The sequence below is a fragment of the Protopterus annectens genome, chromosome 9.part0 (genome assembly GCF_019279795.1).
Source record: "Protopterus annectens isolate FY-2018-M chromosome 9.part0, PAN1.0, whole genome shotgun sequence".
Taxonomy (NCBI): Eukaryota; Metazoa; Chordata; order Ceratodontiformes; family Protopteridae; genus Protopterus; species Protopterus annectens.
The window spans coordinates 1,126,375,661-1,126,396,024 of NC_056743.1; the positions used below are offsets into that span (position 1 = coordinate 1,126,375,661).

A 20,364-nucleotide genomic window follows, 5' to 3' on the forward strand; every position below is an offset into this window, starting at 1 on the left:
ATACAATTATTGACTTTTACTGACATCAGTTTAGAGCAAGAAAAAGTTTCCCCAATGGGGTACTTAGCTTTAGTTGAAGACTTTGGTTCTGAAACTTGAAAACTAAAACTTCAGGAGGTGGCCGACCGGCACTTGCGAGCTGCTTCTGCTTCGGGCACCGCACGGCAAGAAAGACTGATGTAATGGCGTCGGCTGCATGCTTTATACCCCTGACTACCTGACGTCATGGAAGATGAGACAGCAACCGATGCAGGACACAAAACTTTGATAACCAGGCCGACTGAGGGCTACTGCAAGCAGATAACCCAAATGTGATGACTGCAACAGTGAAACACAAAGAACATCAGCACTTAACATGGTGAGGCCTTGGAATGCACAGCTTTAGCTTTGCATGGTGTGCTTCAGAAAAGTGATACAAAGTGGCTTGCGAAGGTATTTCAAAAAGAGGAGACAAAAGTGTGGAATAGGCAGCTATGCGGGCCTTCTTTAACATTTGGACATATTTACTATATCACTGGCCTTCGATTGCCATCTTAACTTATCCAAAGGTACAGGCTTTTGAAACTGTGACCAGTAATTATAATGGGAATCAGTTCAGTAAATGACAGACCACTAGACATTCATCTTACTTAGCATTTCCAGGAATACATTTATAATGCTGAATGACAAACACCGAATGAAATTACATCGACCAAAAAAGCTTGAAACACAAAATGCAGAAAAATTTGGCACACATGTTCTACAAATGAGGGCAAGCCCCTCTTGACACACTACTTTTTTTTACATATACATATATACCTATATATATATATATATATATATATATACATATACATATATATATATATATATATATATGCACACACACACAAAATCACACAGCAAAGGGGAAACACTAATCTGATGCTGAAGTGCTCTTCTCAAACTTTTAATCATTTTTTTCATCTTACTTAGCATTTCCAGGAATACATTTATAATGCTGAATGACAAACACCGAATTAAATTACATCGACCAAAAAAGCTTGAAACACAAAATGCAGAAAAATTTGGCACACATGTTCTACAAATGAGGGCAAGCCCCTCTTCACACCCTACTTTTTTTTACATATACATATATATATATATATATATATATATATATATATATATACGCACACACACAAAATCACACAGCAAAGGGGAAACACTAATCTGATGCTGAAGTGCTCTTCTCAAACTTTTAAGGTTGATGCAATGTCATTCAGCATTTTGGCCATTCAACATTATCAATGTAACCATTTCCATATTGGTTCTCAATATGAATGAGTTCTCTATATTTTACTTCCTATATGTGTGACAGTACGACAAATGATACTCTAAGCCCCCACACCTTCCCACTCTTTAAATATACCAACTCTGAGATCGCACTACAGTGCAGGAAAGGGAAATCTTCCCATTCCGCACTGTACAAAGATCTCAGTTGAAACATTCAAACTTTTAAACATTCGATCATATGGTGTCCACCATATGACGTTCAAAATTTAAAAATTTTGATAACATAATATAGACCCTTGTTAGTCAGCATGCACAGTTAACCCATATTTTACATAAGCTTTCTATTGGAGGTGGTAAGTTCTGGAGTGAAGTGGCCCATGCAAAACAGTGTTTACTTGCTAAAAATGTCTAAGTAAAGATTTCAAGCTAAGCATTGTGGATGTGCACAAGCTTTGTTTTTTGTCATGGGGGTATGCGCATGTTGCAGGTTGGAATTTTAGCAGACTCTTTGACTCTGTATATCATAATCTGCTGATTGAGATGGTCCATCGGGCAGTGACTCCCAGTGTTGTCAAATGGAATCATGACTAACTAACTGACAGAAAGACAGAGGAAGAATACATAACTATCTTACACATGCTGGCGCATAAATGGTATTCCGAATATACAGACATCATCAAAACTGAAACATATATAAAGATAGATTAGGTTAGGATGCAGTTATTTAAGAACAGGCTTCAGAGTTAGACGAAGAGCATTACACTAGTACTTAAACAGAACAGCATTTGCAAAGCTTGGTAGTCTGCAAACTGTGCCATCACATTTCTGGAATTAAAGGAAAATAACTGAAGCAAGTGCAAAATGACCAATGACAATGGGTCACTGATGCTGCACTCAGCAGACTATTGTTAAGCAACACATTAGTGTACATGTACATAATAATGCCTCAAAAATGTAGAAATTTAGACAACCATAATGGTATCAGTGTTGCAACTCACACCATGCGTAGCAAAATGGTATAATTACCAAACGATAGCCACCTATATACTGTAATACAGCATGCTCCCACTAATGGGAACATACATTACAAGATCTCTTCCTGTGCAAAGTATTTAAATCAAACCAGCACCACTGAAATAACAAAGGACCCTGAAATTTTCATGAGTTGCCCCTTTACATAACAGTGGAGCATGCAGAAGACCAGATGCACTGCTGTTTCCTACATACTCAAACATAATGGAACTGACAGCACAAACCTATCACCGCAGTAGCAGTCAACAGTGGCATACCCACTACTGATAGCCAATATGGCTAACACAGGAATGTGGAAGGAAACCAAAGCAGAGTTTATTAATAGGTAACATCTTACTACAGCCACATCATATTAGCATTGTCCTTCCGGAAATTTTATTTATATGCTGGGAAAAGTGCTTAATGTTCAAACAACTGAGCTAACATCACCTACTGTGAGGCTACCAAACTTTTAGGTGTAAACACCTGAAACTGCCAACAGATTAAAAATATTCAGGTAACCCACTCTAAAATTTGAGGAAGCCAATGAACTACAACAAAACTGTCTTCTCACAAAAGTAAATCTCACTTTAGAAGTTCAAGAAGGGTGTTCAACAAACTATTAAGTGACATCATGCTTGCATTAATTAAACGCAATCCATATAGCAGTCTCAATGACTCATACTGCACTCAGTACAGAACTGGGCATGACTCATAGACATTAGGTTAGGTTTCTTCAAGATGTACAGTAGGTACACCATCTATAAAAACTGTATTCATTGCACATTTTGGGGACTGCTAATCAGGTTTACGGATCCCCCCAACCCAATTTTTCCCTTAACTATGTTGCTGCCACTCTAAAATTCAACTTTTTTGAAGCTTACCCGTTCTACATCACTTAAAACCCTTCTCACTATCTTACCAACCCAATTCAGAAGAGTAACAGACCTGCAATTCTCATTGCCTGTAGATGCTCTTTTCTCTTTATAAACTGGGGTGAATATCCATTTCATTTCCAGGCACTAGGGATGTCTCCCGTATTTAGTGCCTCTGTTATACGAGCAAGCCCATCAGCAAGTTATTTCATCAACTAGATGTAAATCTCAAGATCAGTGGCTTTTGAGGTGTTTGGTACCTTCGAGACTTCTCAAATTTCTTCTTCATGAATAAAATGAAATGATCCTCGGGATGTCCGATACTTGGTTTCCTTATACTCACCAACTACTGATGAATAAAATAATATCAGACATTATTTTCTCACAAATGAAGTTATTCAACAGGTAACAATATAACCATAGTTATCAAAATTAGTGAAACACTTCATCATACTGGACACATTTTATACAACAGTGTGTTAGGAGTATCTGGCACACACTACTAATTATGTTCAGTTGTATACACGTTTTCCTATCAGGCGTAACACCAACTTATTGCATAAAAGGTATTTACATGTTACAATATTTTAAATTATACAAATTCATTTCTCGTTCTTTTTACCCCCTCCCCCACAACAGAGACTCATTACATTGTAGCCAGGATATCCATTTACTATTATATTTGTGCAGTGATTTTGGTAAAGTTGTCTAACATTTGAACCAGATCTTGCTTCAGAGGATCATTCCTCAGTTTCAATCTTCTCACAACAGCCTTCTTGGCTACCAAATTATTAATGCTCTGTTGAGCATAAGTATGTCTAGCTGCAACGGATAGCATAAATAAAAGCATCTTTTTCATTAGCTCTACATGCTTATCAAAAATGTTATTAAGAAGTTTACTTACTACTTCTTAACAGTCCCATTTCTGGGCATGCCTAGAATACAGGAGTCCAATCCACTAACTTCCCTGTTCTGCATCTCCAGCATTCATAAGGAGCTGTTGGAATCATCCAATGATGTCAAAATGGGGATCAAAAGCATTTATGTAGGCAGTGCCATGCAAAGATACAGAATTTTCTAGATCTGTTGGCATACTTAAATTCTGAACTGATTGATACCCCTTTCCTTGGCTGTAATACCCCCTATCCCCGCAATCCTCTTTCAATGTCTTCTTTTACCATCTTAGACTCCTTGTTCTGATCAGCTCTATTTTATAAATTTTAATCATTATTATACTAGCTGATACTGAATGAAACTCCAGAAGCTGTTGTATTGTCTCTGGGAACTCGGTTACTATTAAAGAACGAAGCACTCTTCACAACTTGAACCGTTTATTCCAAATAACAAAGCTTTCAGACATCAAGTCCTTCTTCAGTGTTTAAAAAACTTTAAAATTGGTAGTCATTAAATACTAAAAGTACTAAATTATATGACACAGCCTAACCTATCACAATAATACATTAATTAAAAGTTAATTACATAGGGATCAAGCAAAAATTACAACAGTTATATACTAACAAAAATCCCAAGTAAAATAAAATGAAATTTCCTTAGTTAACCATATTTTGTTAAAACTTTAAAATAGGTTTTAAGGTCATCTGCTTGTTTAAACCTGGGTACATATCTTTCAAGCGTCACACTCTTTTGTGTCAAGTTTATTAATAATATCACCATGTCTAATATGCAGATACAAAAATTCAGTGAGTCTAAAAATGAGCTGATGTGAGGCACCCCTGTTCTTGCACATGTTTTGCTAGTGAGTGGGTCTCTATACCCCTACGTATATCTGATTTATGCTCTATCATTCTGTCACGCAGTCTTCTTGCTGATTTCCTACATAAAATCCTAAACATGATGTGCATGTAGCCAAATATATAACAAAAGAAGTATTACAGGTAGCCATACAATTAAATAGGAACTTTTTCCTGGTAACAGGATGCATAAATTCATTAGAACTACATATACGTATACAACATGATCAATTATAGCATGGTACAGTACCTTTAGTATTGTAGTTTACATATTCCTTTTTTCTAGGGAAAAATCTTTACAACATAGACGTTGTTTCAAATTCTCACAGTTCTTATATGTGAATAGGGTTTTTTTGGGAAGCCATTGCTCATGGCCAGGTATGGCTTTTAATATATCCCAATTATCCCTAATAATTCTTTCCACAGACTCACTTGCCCTACTGTATGTCACTGAATATCTAAGAGGTTGTGTAGCATTCCTTTCTTGTTGTATAAAATTACTACCAGTATTACATGAAAAGAATGGCTTAGATAGTCCATCTCTCAAACCCATAATATTATTTCCAGCCATATAAGTTCTTGTGTATCATAACCTCTTGCCAAAAATTCAGTAGTCATTTGGTCCATTTCTTTAACACAGGAAGGAGTCTAGCTTAGTATTTATTGGCTTCTAGTAATACATTTAAAAACATGTTTAGCATACATGCTTTTTTGTGAAGATATTTGTTTGTATGGGTCTCTTTCCTATATATACATGTATCCAGTTCACTGTCAGTCAAAAAAATGTGAACATCAAGGAAATGAATTTCAACATCAGACTTCATCTCAAATTTTAAAAAGTCAGTGGACCTATTCCAGTGTACATAAAATTTCTCCAAATCATCCTCACTACCTCCCCAAATCAAATAAATATCATCCACAAAACGCTTATAGAAGAGACTTGATGTCTGAAAGCTTTGTTATCTGCTATTTGGAATAAACGGTTCACGTTGTGAAGAGTGCTTCATTCTTTCAAACTCTTTCATTTTTTGCAATACTTCACTTCATCAACCTGCACACCTTGGACTTATTGGACTTTTATTTTTTGGTGAGCAGGTGAACGTGGAACCGAAAAATTGGAGTTATTTAATTCACTATGACACAGCCTGCTACTACATTAACAAGCTCCATGAGTAGGTCTCTCCATTCTATTTTGCAACGAAAAAATCCTTTGTTGAATCGTGCTGAATCTTCTGTGAATGCAGGTGTGAGTACTACTATGGTAGTTTCTCAGAGGGATGAGTTTTCCCACCAAATCCAGTCCCTGGAGCGGAAGGTAAAAACTTTTAAAAACTGCAATGGCAACCTTTTAGTTTTCTTGCCTATTTAGAATTGGGCACTGTTCTATGGGGCTTACGTGTATTAAATATGCCCTCATATGGCAATACCTATCCGGAACTGCTTAAAAAATGGCAAGAATTAAATATAAAATTGAGTTTAAACTATATGGTGCTAATGAATGACTTTTTTGTTAACATAGAGCAACAGCTGTGCCTAGATATTGAAGCGCTGGAAAAGGAACGGTCTAGTTCAGCTTCTTTTAATGACTGTATTTCTCTAGATGATATGTTGGCATGTATCTCTGACTTGGACAAACGATTAGAGAACACTAAGAAGCGAAAGATTCAAAGAGATGTTGCAGATTTCAATAATGGCCGTATTTGTTCCTGTCCTAAACAAACTTTCATTTTATTTATTCTATTTTTTATTTTACATTTGTTGACCGGGATAGTCCGACTGGATGCATGTCCATTTTCAGCGGAGGCCCAGGGAGAAAAGCTCCAAGGGTAAGCAGATACAGCATTACATAATACCAGCATTACATATTACAAACAGACTATTTACAGAGATTACATAAGTAAGCAAGTTAAACAAGTTCCACAGGTTAGAGTTAATCCTGTGCACAAGTCAGGATTAAATTAAATTACACAGTAAACTGGTTAACAGATTTTTACACATTCTAGAGAGAGTTAGCTAGGCTTGATACATTGACATAGCCAGTTAAGTGACAAATGTTGTTTGAGTCTAGTTTTAAATTGACCTATGGTGGAAAGTAAGGTAATATCAGCTGGAAGAGAGTTCCAGGATCTACTTACAGAGTTTGCAAAGAGAGAGTCACAGGATGTGTTATTAATTTTGCTATTCTGCATTAGTAGTTTGTTAGAGGATCGAAGCGGTCTAGGATTGTTATAGGGGGTGATAATATTTTTAAGTGCAGGAGTATTGTCTGGATTATAGAGGATTTTATAGGCCGTAATAAGTTGGTTATACTGGATTAGGCTGGGTAGTTCAAGCCACCCAAGCTGATTTAGATTGATGCAATGATGTGTCCTAAAAGGCAGCCCTGTGGCAAACCTGGCAATGTGGTTGTAGCAAATTGAGAGTTTGTTAAGGACAGTCGTGTTTAAATTCGAGAGTAGAGGGGATGCATACAAAAGGGTTGAAAGAAGGTGAGAGCGAGCTATGGCAATTTTAGCTGGAGGGGTTAGGGAGGCTTTTATTCTGTAAAGTGACCCTAGTTTTTTACTGATGGTTTTGATAGTTTGGTTAACATGTAGGTCGAATTTTAGATTATTGTCTATGATGACACCTAATAGTTTTGTAGAGGGGTCAGGGGAGATTACTGTGCCATCATTTGAATTTATGGTAGAGGTGAAAGCAGTAGACCTATGTGTTGGTGAAAATAACAGCATTTTAGTTTTTTTGGGATTTAGGATCAAACGATGTTCAGAAAGCCAGTTTTCTATTGTATTAAAGGTGGTCTGGGTAGCTGACCATAACTCTACTGGAGATGTGGCTGAGCAAATCAGAGTAGAGTCATCAGCATATTGGATACAGTTGACTTTTGGGATGACAGTATAAAGGTTGTTAATGAAGATGGAGAACAGCAAGGGCCCTAGTATAGAGCCTTGTGGTACTCCAAGGGTGTTAGGTAGAATGTTAGAGAGTTTGTTCTGCCAGAGGACAGCCTGCTGTCGACCATTCAGGTAGGATTGAAACCATTGAAGGGCTCTAGTATCTAAACAGAATGTTTGCAGGGTGTGGATTAAAAGTTGGTGATCAACCATATCGAATGCCTTGGAAAGATCCAAGAAGAGGGCTGAGGATATATAATTATTGTTGCGATTATGGTTTATGGTGTTGGCAAAGGCTAGGAGGGCTGAAGTAGTGCTGTGATGAGGATGGGAGCCATGCTGAGTGTCTGCCATAAGGTGGTTATGGATTAGGTGGTGCATGAGTTGTCTATGAATACATTTTTCCATAATCTTTGCAAGTGGAGAGAGTACAGCTATTGGCCTACAACTGGAGAATTCAGTAGAGCTGCCTCCTTTGTGAAGTCGGATTACATAGGATATTTTCCAGATGGTGGGAATTTTAGCTTCTACTATGGTTCATTTGATTAGTATTGAGACGGGGTAAGCAATAGCATCAGCTGATTTTTGTAGGTACTCGGCAGGGAGTTGATCAGCAGAAAGTGTAGTGGGTTTTAATTTTTTGATCAAGGTATGGATAAGTGAAGTGGCGACTGGCTGGAAGCTGAATGCAAGTAGTTCATCAACAATTCCACTACGGTACGAGCTAAGAAGGGCTCAACGTATGAATTAGATAGCTTTGAGCCCCTAGCAAATCAGCAGAATGTACCTGTGGTAGCTGCAACCTCATTGGCTGAAGAAATTATTTCTGATCAATCGCAAAAGAGATCAGACTTCCTGATGACGTCACCTACTGAAAATCAAACTGAAGACGTAAAACAGAGGGAAAGAAAAGTACAGTTGTGTACACTTACCATAAATGTAGATGGTTCAAGTGTATTCACTGTTGCAGTCATTACATTTGGGTTATCTGCTTGCAGGTAGCCCTCAGTCGGGCCTGATTAACAAAGTCTTGGGTCCTGCGTCGGTTGCTGTCCCTTCATCCATGACGTCAGGTCATCAGGGGTATAAAACATGTAGCAGACGCCATTACATCAGTTTTCCTTGCCCCAGATGTGAGGTGCCCCCCCTAATGGGAAGCAATTGAATATAAAAGCACAAAGATATACCTCCAACGAAAAAGCAAATACGCCAAAAAGGCTTTTAAGCATAGTAAAGGAAAGTAGATGTATAGCCAAAAGAAGTTAGGGGGCTGGAGGGAGGGTAACCAGGACTGCAACAGTGAATACAGTCGAACATCTACATTTATGGTAAGTGTACACAACTGTATTATGTTCTTCGTGTTTCACTGTTGCAGTCATTACATTTGGGTAGATACCCAAATCTATGGTTGGGAGGAGTAATTTAGATAGTATTAGGGCCAGCTATAAGGCAATGCATGACTGCAGTGGCAAAGCCAGCTCTGGATTTAGAGAAAATTGGCAAATGATAATGCTTGGTGAAAGTATGTACAGAACTCCAGGTAGCAGCTTCTAGGATGACCATGGTAGGGACGCCTCTGAGAAAGGCTGTAGAGGTAGATGTATCCCTGGTGGAGTGAGATCTGATCCCCTGGGGAATAGGTTTTCCATGGTGCTTATAGCAGAAATTAATGCAATGGCTTATCCATTTAGAAATGGCTTGCTTTGAAACAGCCTTCTCCTCTGCCCCCTGCAGCAAATGCCACCAGCAGTTGTTCAGATTTCCTTTGAGGTTTAGTCCTGTCCAAGTAGAATCTAAGTTGTCTGTGCACATCTTAGGAATACAGTATCCGTTCCCCTTTATTCTGTGGATTGGGAAAGAAGGTTGGCAAATTAATAGACTGATTAAGGGCCACACTGGATACCACCTTGGCCATGAAGGATGGCTTGGTTCTGAGGGACACCCTGTCCGCATGAAAGATGATGAAAGGCTCCACTACTATAAGGGCCTGTAATTCAGATACCCTTCTAGCTGAAGTGATTGCTAAAAGGAAAGCTGTTTTCCAAGAAAGACATTTTTAAGTCTGCAGTAGCAGCTGACTCGAAAGAAGGTAGAGTGAGTTTCTCCAAGACAAAGTTAAGTTCTCAGGCTGGGGTTGGAGCTCTCCTGGGTGGTCTCATATTTTGGCCACTCTGAGGAACTGCTTGAGCAGTGGATGAGAGAAGAGGGGAGATTCTGTGTTATAATGAGCTAAAATGGCTGAGGCGTGGATTTTAATGGAGGAAAAAGACAGGCCCTTGTGAAGCATCTCAGTTAAGTATTGTAAAATCTGAGGTAAATTGGGCACTGCTGTGCTCATCCCTTGAGAATGGTTCCAGGCACAGAATCTTTTCCATTTTTCAGCATAAGATTTTCTAGTACTAGACCTCCTTGCCTCTAAAATGATATCCATCACAGGTTTGCTGAGGGATGCTAAAGGAGAGCTTAAGTAATTAGCCAGGTTGCAAGTTTCAGTGTTAGAAGCTGAGGGTGCAGAATCTGGTTTCCTGCTGGGACAGCAGGGAAGAAGTCTGAAGCAGGTGCCATAGAGATAACCATGACACACTGCGCAGGAGGGGGTACCAGTGTTGGCGCAGCCAGTCTGTAGCAATCAAAATCATCCTTGGTTTGTCCTGTTTGATTTTTAGTAGTACTTTGGAGAGCAGAGGCAGAGGGGGAAAGGCATAGACTGATAGGTTTTTCCAGCTGAAGGACAGAGCATGCACTTTCTAGGCTTGTTTGTGGGGAGTCCTTGTGCAGAATATGTCCAATTTGTAGTTCTGGGGAGTGGCAAACAGGTCTATATCTGGGCTCCCCCATTTGCTTGTCAACATGTTGAAAATCCTTGGTTCAAGTTTCCACTCGTGTGGGTCCATGAGGTTTCTGCTTAGTCCGTCTGTCAGTGTATTTAATTTTCCTGGCAGGAATTGAGCTTCTAGGTACACTTGGTAGCTCAAGGCTGTGTTCCACAATGCCATGGCTAGTCTGCAGAGGGGGTAAGAATGTGTACACTCCTGCTTGTTTATGTACTACATAACAGTGGTGTTGTCCATCTTTACCATTAGTTGTCCTGGAAGAACGTGGTCTTTGAAGGCCGTCAGAGCATTCTGTACAGCTAACATTTCTTTTTGATTGATATGCAGGTGCATTTGACCTGGGTTCCATTTGTCCTGAATGCACTTCCCTGCCAGGTGAGCCTTCCATGCATAGTCTTTGTGTCTGTTGTTAGGGTTTGGGCGGCAGGGGGTGGTGTGAAAGGTAGTCCCTTGTTTTGGTGGCAGGCCTCTAACCACCACAGGAACTCTAGGCATAGGCAAGGTATGATAAGAATCATTGTTTCTAGGTCTTGAGAATGTTGACACCATAGGCTTTATACATACCACTGTAGTTTCCTCATATGCAGTCTTGAATATGGAATTAGAAGAATGCAGGAGGCCATGAACCTCAAGGCTTGCAGTATTTGTCTTGCAGATAGCAGGGTTTTTGTCGCCACTTGTTTGAAGTAGGTTGTCAAATCAATTTGTTTCTCTGGCGTGAGGTAAGCCATCTGGGAAGTTGTATTCAAGCTTGCTCTCAGGAATATAATTTGTTGACAGGGTACCAGGTGTGATTTCTTTTCTTTTATGGTGTACCCCAGACAAGTTAGAACCCTTTGTACAAAGGCCAGATGATGCAAAAGTATTTCTTGGCTTTCTGCCTGAATTAGGCAACTGTCCGGGTATGGATATATTTGAATATTTCTTTGCCTGCAAAATGCAATAACTGGTGCTAGGCACTTTGTGAATACCCTGGGTGCAGTAGATAAGCCAAAGGGCACTGCAGAGAACTGATAGTGCGTGTAGCCTGCTTTGAAGCGTAGGTATCTTCTGCAAGATTCCCTGATTGGGATGTGCAGGTATGCTTCTTTTAAAACTAGTATTGCTACCCCGGCATCTTTGCCTAGCATAGGAAGTAATTGGTGAAGAATCAGCATCTTGAATTTTGGAATCTCCAAAAAGGTGTTTAAAGTAGACAGGTCCAGGATAGGATGCCAGGAATTGTCTTTTCTGGGTACCAGGAAAAGTCTGTAGTAGAAACCTTGTCCCTTTTCCTCTACTGGTACCAGTTGAATAGCCCTCATGCTTAAGAGAGAAAGTACTTGTTTTTGGGCCTCTGCCCACTGATTTGGGTTTAGGTCTGGCCACCCACTTGGTGTTGGCAACGTGTGGAAGTGAAATCTGTATCCCTGGGACACTATATTTAAAACCCATTTGTCCTGGGTTATGAGTTCCCAATTCTTTGCATGAAGAGCAATCTTTCCCCCCAAAGGGGCAGTCAGTTGATAAGTGCCTGGAAATTTTAAAAGGAAGTCACTGAGACAGTTTACCACAGCGGGGAGTCTTATTATTCCCAGATTTGGAAGTGGAGGCCCCCACTGCTTAGTTCTGTGTGTCCCCTGGGACTAAAACCTGGGGTTTTTGCTATGTCTGGGTTTGGCTTGAGAAGACCTGGAAGGGGCTGGAAAGAACCAATTCTTAGAGGGCCAGTGCCTAACTAAATCTAGGAGGCTGAACTTGTAAAAAAATCTTTAACAGTTTGCATAGACTTAGCTTTATCTTCCATCTTTTTTAAGAACTTCCTCAGCCTTGTTGCCAAACAGGTGGTCCTGATTTAAAGGAGCATCCAACAATTTAGTTTTAACATGATCAGGCAAAGATTGCTCCTTAAGCCAAGCATGCCTTCTGAGCACAGACCCAATAATAGCCCTGCAAGAGGCCTCTAATGAATTAAAACCACATTGCAAAGTATGTTTTCCAACTTGTTCAGCAGAATGCATTAAATCCTGTAATTCTTTATTTTCCACACAGTCAGGAATCAACATCATTTTCTGTTAAAGCAGTCCAATAACATGTTGCTGATACTTTAACATATGAAACTGGCAGTTTAAAGCCCGAATGGCCAAGGCTGCAGAAGTGTAAACCTTCTTACCCCATCTATCCAGCGCCCTGGAGTCTCTATCAGAAGGGGTAGGATTTTTAGCAGTAGAAGCCTTAATGCCCTTGGGCCCCTGTGAAATAGTCTCTGGATCTGCAATAGGATTTTTAAAAAGGAACTTGTGGGACTCAGGGACCCTGTAGTATCTGTCAGGTTCTCTGGGAGCAAGAGGCAGGGAATCAGGGGCCAAACTAGATTCCGAAAAAGCATCATCAACAATGTCTAGTACAGGAGGAATAGCTAAAGGCCTATTCTGAGGTAGGAGTAGGAAATCCCTAATTCCTCTTTTTTGAATCAGGAAAAATGATGGCTTTCCCAGTGGAAATGATACCTTAGAGTATGTAAAGTTTCCCCAAAAGAAAAATCCTCAGGAGGGGAAGCAGAGGGGAATGGAGTCCTCTGCATCAGAATCTTCATAAGTAGATAACAGCAAATCCAGATCATCAGAAGAATCAGAAAAAACAGAATCCTGATCAGAGGATTCATAATCAACTTCAGTCCTAGGCCTCTTAGAAGTGTGTGTGTGTGTGTGTGTGTGGGGGGGGGGGGGGGTTGGCTACCCCTGATTAGAGTTATTAGATCTTCAGTCATTCTTATTTGGTTTTTAGGCATAGAAGCCTGAGCATGTGGCCTGGGCATCAGTTTTTTAGGCATGGATCGAGATTTAGGCCTAAGTAAAGAAGGAGGCGTAGGTTTAATATGCAGGTCCATAGGCCTGAATACACCCTCAAAAGCCGGTGCCTGCACGGCGGCTCTGGGCCCATCCAAGGTAGAGACATCCACGGGTTCCATAGTTGAAGCATCTCGTGACATACCAGACTCCGAATGGGTCTCAGTAGAGACCTTCAAATTAGAAGTAGCGGGTATCAGGGGCTGCGGAAGCACCTGAGTACCGGCGCCTCGGCGGCCTGTCTCTGTCCTTATTTTTGTGTTTTTTCGGAATCCCGGTAGTCGGATGGCTAACCGACGACATTTCTGGATAATTAAACTGAGAAAGTACAGTTTTCTACCTACCATAAATGTAGATGTTCGAGTGCGCATACAGCTGCAGTCATCACACTTGGGTTATCCTGCCGTCAGGCGGGTCCTCAGTCGGCCGAATTCTAAAGTCTAGGTCCGGCGTCGGTTGTCGTTGCTTCCTCCCTGACGTCAGTGCGGCAGGGGTATAAAAGAGGCAGCCGACGCCATTTTCTTCAGTCTTTCTTGCCCCAGATGTCAGGTGCCCCCAGAAAGGAAGGCAAAACATGATGTCATGCAAACAGACATAAGTAGATAAATAAAAAAAGTAGTTGCAAGCAAATACACCATAAAGGAATACCCCAAACAGGTTGTATGTTAAAGGTGTTTGTCATAAGCCCTGCCCTAAGAGGGGAAGGAGGGAGGGTAACCTGGACTGCAGCTGTATGTGCACTCGAACATCTACATTTATGGTAGGTACAAAACTGTACTATGTTCATCGTGCATACAGCTGCAGTCATCACACTTGGGTAGAATCCCAAAGCTAAGTAAGGGTGGCTGGTACTAAGTGGAATTAGGAGGGGCTAGAATGCCCTGCAGGACTGCTGTGGCAAAGCCCGCTCTAGATTTTGAGTATAGTGGAATGTGGTAGTGCTTGGAGAAAGTGTGCACTGAACTCCAAGTAGCTGCTTCCAAAATGTCCTTGGTAGGGACCCCCCTGAGGAAAGCTGCTGAGGTAGCTGTAGCCCTGGTGGAGTGGGATCTGATGTATACAGGCACTGATTTTCCATGAAATGAATAACAACAGCGTATGCAGTGGGCTATCCATTTTAAAATAGTCTGTTTGGAAATAGCCTTTCCTTGAGCACCTGTAGCATAGGACACAAAGAGCTGCTCAGATTTTCTGAATGACTTTGTTCTGTCCAAGTAATAACGAAGTTGCCTGTGAATGACCAAGGAATGTAGTAGCCTCTCTCCTTGTTCTGTGGATTTGGATAAAAGGTAGGTAAATGAATAGACTGATTCAAAGCCACACTGGATACTACCTTTGGCAAGAAGGTAGGGTTGGTTCGTAAGGAAACCCTGTCCTGATGGAAAATGATGAATGGCTGCACAGCCATGAGGGCCTGTAGCTCCGAAACCCTGCGTGCTGAGGTAATAGCCAGAAGGAAGGCTGTTTTCCATGACAAGTATTGTAGCTCTCCTGAAGAAGCCAGCTCAAAAGGAGGCAGTGTCAGCTTCTCCAATACGAAGTTGAGGTCCCAAGTGGTTTCTGTGGGGGTTTTATATTTTTTGCCCCTCTGAGGAACTGCCTTAATAGAGGATGTGAGAATAAAGGAGGATCCGTATTGTATTGTGCTGAAATAGCTGAAGCGTGGATCTTGATGGAGGAGAAGGAAAGTCCATTGTTTAACAACTCAGCTAGGTACTGTAAAATCTGAGGTATATTTATTACCCAAGGATTCTGACCCTTTGCTTGATTCCAGGAACAAAATCATTTCCATTTGGCGGAGTAGGTTTTTCTAGTAGAGGGTCTCCTGGCCTCCAAGATGACATCCTGTACCTCCTTGGAGAGGAGAGTTTGTTGGTAAACTAAGGTATTCTCCGTGCAGCTAGATTTAGAGTTCTGAGCTGGCTGTGAAGGGTCTTGTAGTTGTGCTGGGACAACAGAAGAGGAACTTGAGGAAGGATCCATGGTGGTGAGTGTGACAGGCTCTTTAGGAGAGGATACCAGTGTTGTCGTGGCCAGTCTGGAGCAATGAGAATCATTTGTGGCCTCTCTGCTCTGGTTTTTAATAGGACTTTGGCCAGTAGAGGTAGAGGCGGGAAGGCATAGACTGTCAATGTTGTCCAATTGAAAGAGAGTGCATCCACTTTCCAGGCCTGTGGATGATAGGTCCTTGAGAAGAATTTTTCCAACTGGTAATTTCTGTGGGTAGAAAATAGATCTATGTCTGGCTGTCCCCATGCCTGAGTTATCTTTGAGAAGACTTGAGGACGCAACTTCCATTCGTGTGGGTCTGTCATATTTCTGCTTAAGTTGTCTGCCAGTGTGTTTTCCTTCCCTGGCATGAATTGTGCCTGTAGTTGAATTTGTAATTCCAGTGCTGTGTTCCACAGGGTCATGGCTTGCCTGCACAGGGGGGTATGAATGCGTTCCCCCCTGTTTGTTTATGTACCACATAACTGTGGTGTTGTCTGTCCTTATTGATAGCTGGCCTGGATGCAGTACGTCTTTGAAGGTCATAAGAGCATTTTGTACGGCTAGCATCTCCTTTTGGTTGATGTGTAGGTGCATCTCTTTTTGGGATCATTTTCCCTGAATACACTGACCTGCCACGTGTGCTCCCCAGGCAGAGTCTGAGGCGTCTGTTATGATGATGTGAGTTGCTTGTGGTAAACAGAAAGGAAGACCTGTGTTTCTTTGGCATGCTTGAGCCCACCACAAAAATTCCTTTTGAAGGCATGGAATGAATTGTTTCCAAGCTGTGGCTGTGCTGAGACCATAAGTTTTTTAGGTACCATTGTAGTTTCCTCATACGTAGCTTTGCAAATGGTATTAGTAGGATGCAAGATGCCATGAACCCCAGAGCCCGCAGGATTTTCCTTGCAGTTAGCCTGGTTAAAGTTGCCATTTTGTTGTAGTATTGAGACAGTTGCCCTTGTTTGTCTGGCGTGAGGTAGGCCATCTGGGTTGTTGCATTTAAGCTGGCACCCAGGGAAATTATCTGTTGAGAAGGTATTAGTTTTGATTTCTTTTTGTTCACTGTGTACCCCAGGCAGTTTAACAGTTTTATTACAAACGCCAGATGTTGCAATAGAAGGTCCTTTCTGTCTGCTTGGATCAGGCAGTCATCCAGATATGGGTAGATTTGGATTCCTCATTGTCTGCAGAAGGCAATTACTGATGCCAGGCATTTTGTAAACACTCTGGGCGCAGTAGATAAGCCAAAGGGCAATGCAGAGAATTGGTAATGGGTTGAACCTGCAAGAAATATGAGGTATCTTCTGCAATCTTGTCTGATAGGGACATGCAAGTATGCCTCCTTGAGGTCCAACGTTACCAGCCAAGACTCCTTGCCCAGCATGGGAAGAAGATGCTGTAATGTGAGCATCTTGAATTTTGGCACCTGTAGATCTGTGTTTAGGATGGATAGGTCTAAGATAGGTCTCAAATCTTTGTCTTTCCTTGGTACCAGAAATAGTCTTGAATAAAAACCTTGACCTTGTTCTTTTGTAGGTACCTCTTGAATTGCTTTCATATCCATGAGAGCGGAAATTTGCCTTTGTGCCTCTGCCCATTGATTTTGTGGCAGGTTTGGCATGCCTCTCATTTTTGGAAGAGTATGAAAGTGGAACCTGTAGCCTCTGTCTATAATATCCAGAATCCATTTGTCCTGTGTAACAATGTGCCAGTTTTTTGAAAATAAGGCCAGTTTTCCACCCAAAGGTGCTGCCATTATATCTTTGTTTGGTAGGCATAGGGGAAAGTCATTGCATCTGTTTTCTAAATGACTGTGGCCTATCTTCTCCACCACTGGGGACTGGCATTTGCCACTTTCTAGCTCTGTAAGATCCTTGAGGTTGTCCTCTATCCCTTGGGTGTCTGCATCTGCCCCTTTGGGGTCTGTCTGTGGCTGGAAAGGACCAATTTTTTGAAGGCCAGTTTCCGCTGAAGCATGGAGGCTGCACCTGCAAGAAATCTTTAGCTGTTTGCATAGATTTCGCTTTTTCCTCCATTTTCTTTAGTACCTCCTCAGCTTTAGCACCGAACAATACATTTTTTTGTAGTGGTGCATCTAATAACTTTGCTTTGACATGATCTGGTAAGGTTTGCTCTTTGAGCCAAGCATGTCTACGTATGACAGACCCCATCTGCATGAGGCCTCTAAAACATCAAAACCACACTGCAAGGTATGTTTCCCCACTTGTTCTGCTCCATGCAACAAATCCTGCAACTCTTTCAAGTCTGGCTGTTCTATTTGTGTAATTTTGCTTTTCAGCTGAGATAGCAAGAACTGTTGGTATTTTAACATATGAAATTGACAGTTTAATGCCCTCATGGTTAAAGTGGCTGATGTATACACCTTTTTCCCCCACCTTTCTAATGCTCTAGAATCTCTCTCTGAAGGCAAAGGGTTTTTAGCAGTGGAGGCCTTAATCCCCTTGGGACCCTGTGAAATTGTTTCTGGGTCAACAGTATGGCTTTTATAAAGGAACCGGTGAGAATCAGGAACCTGGTAATATCTGTCTGGTTTAACAGGGGCTGGAGGTAATGAGTCTGGATTAAGACTGGCTTCTGCGTACACATCATCCAAAATATCTAAGACAGGAGGAATACCCAGGGGCCTATGCTGGGGAAGTAGTAGAAATTCCCTGAGCCTTTTCTTGGAATCTGAGTAATCTTGGCCTTCCCGGTGGAAGTGCTCTCTCAATGTATGCAGGGTTTCCCCAAAAGAGAAGTCCTCAGGGGGGGAGACCGAGGGAATAGACTCCTCAGCATCAGAGTCTTCAAATGGGGAATAGGTGTAATCCTGGTCCTCAGAATGGTCTGAAGTAATAGAAGCCTGGTCTGAGGAAGGGTAGTCTTCCTCCAACCTGGGTCTTTTGTCTGAGGTGGGTTGAGAACCCCTGATGATAGTAATCAAATCCTCAGCCATTTTAAGCATCTGTTTTTTAGACATGAGGCCTTGAGAGGGGGTCTGAGGCCCTTGTTTTTTAATTTTCATTGCAGCTTTAGACTTAGTGAATGATTTAATAGAGGAGGTGGTAGGTCTGAAAACGCCTTCAGAAATGGCAGGCCTCGCTAAAATTTCGTTTTCCCCGCCAAGAGTGGCGTCGGTATCTGCAGTGGGAATGGAGACCGAGGATCCTGCGGCCTCGGGTACTGAAGTCGCCAGTAAAATAGTTTCATCGGTAGTCAGGGGCTGCGTAGGCGCCTCGCTGAGAACCGGAGAACCGGTAGTCAGCCTAAGCGTGATCTCAGTACTCGGTGCAGGCCTCGGATGTCTATCCTTATCCTTGCGTCTTTTGCCTAAAACTGGCGTCGGTGCATCCGACGACATGATATAATTACATTTTTTGCCAAAATAATGAAGGTCGAACTCCGCCCGGCGCTTAATAGTGACTTGTTAAACCTAGCACAAAAACGGCAGGCCGAGACGTCGTGGTCTGGCCCTAAGAAAGGTATACAGTAAGAGTGAAAATCCTTATGCTGTATTTGCTTCCCACAAGAAATGCAATTATTAACTTTGTCTGACATCGGTCTGAGGCAAGAAAAGTTTCCCCAATGGGGTACTTAGCTTTAAAGAAGACTTCGGCTGAAATACTGTTCGCAAATCTCAGGAGCTGGCCGACTGGCACTTGCGAAAGTACAGTTTTGTACCTACCATAAATGTAGATGTCCTATAGATATGCAACTGCAGTCCTTACATATGGGTTGTCCTGCCTCAGACAGCCCTTCGTTCGGCCGTATTCCAAAGTCTGGGTCCGGCGTCGGCTGATGTCACCTCCTCCCCGACGTCAGAGCGGCTGGGGTATAAAAGCATCAGCCGACGCCATCTTCCTCAGTGTTTCTTGCCCCAGATGACAGGTGCCCTCCAAGGAAGGCTAAATTTAGAAACTGGATAAAAAATTCCAGACATGCACAACAGTAATAAACAGATACACCATAACAGATATCCCCAGCTAAGTTGTATAAGGGGGAGTGGACCCAAAAGGAGAAGATACAGAGGGGTAGGAGGGAGGGAAAACCTGACTGCAGTTGCATATCTATCGGACATCTACATTTATGGTAGGTACAAAACTGTACTATGTCCTTCAAGAATGCAACTGCAGTCCTTACATATGGGTTGATTACCATAGTCATGCTGGGGGTGGCAGGCTCTAAGATAAAGATGGTGTAGCTAAAATGCCCTGCAGGACTGCCGAAGCAAAGCCTGCTCGGGATCTGGAATATAAAGGCAGGTTGTAGTGTTTGGAAAATGTATGCACGGAGCTCCATGTAGCAGCTTCTAGAATGTCCTTTGTAGCCACCCCTCTTAGAAAGGCTGTGGAGGTGGCTACAGCTCTGGTGGAGTGTGGCCTGATGTTGGCTGGCACACCTTTCCCATGGAAAGAATAACAGAATCTGATACAGTGTCCAATCCATTTTGAAATTGTTTGTTTGGAAATAGCCTTTCCTTGCACTCCAGCAGCATAAGGTACAAATAGCTGGTCAGACTTTCTGTTGGCCTTTGTTCTGTCCAAGTAGTAGCGCAGTTGTCTGTGCATGTCCAAAGTGTGCAGCAGCTTTTCTCCTTTAGTTTGAGGATTGGGGAAGAAGGTAGGCAGGTGACTTGTTTGATTTAGAGACACCCTGGATATCACTTTTGGCATGAATGAAGGATTGGTTCTTAAAGAAACCCTGTCCTGATGAAAAATGAGAAATGGAGGTACTGCCATGAGGGCCTGTATCTCCGAAACTCTTCTTGCTGAGGTAATTGTCAACAGGAAAACTGTTTTCCAGGAGAGGAATTGCAATTCTGAAGATGCTGCTGGCTGAGAAGGAGGAAGAGTTAATTTTTCTAACACGAAGTTGAGGCCCCATGCAGGCACTGGTGGTTTTCTGGGAGGTTTGATATTCTTTAT

At 41.8% G+C, this 20,364-nt stretch overlaps 1 protein-coding gene across 1 annotated transcript in view; it reads right to left on the reverse strand.

The window, feature by feature from the left end:
• Positions 1-20,364, reverse strand: part of SPRYD3 (SPRY domain containing 3) — a 2,261,394-nt gene that overhangs the window by 1,058,894 nt on the left and 1,182,136 nt on the right.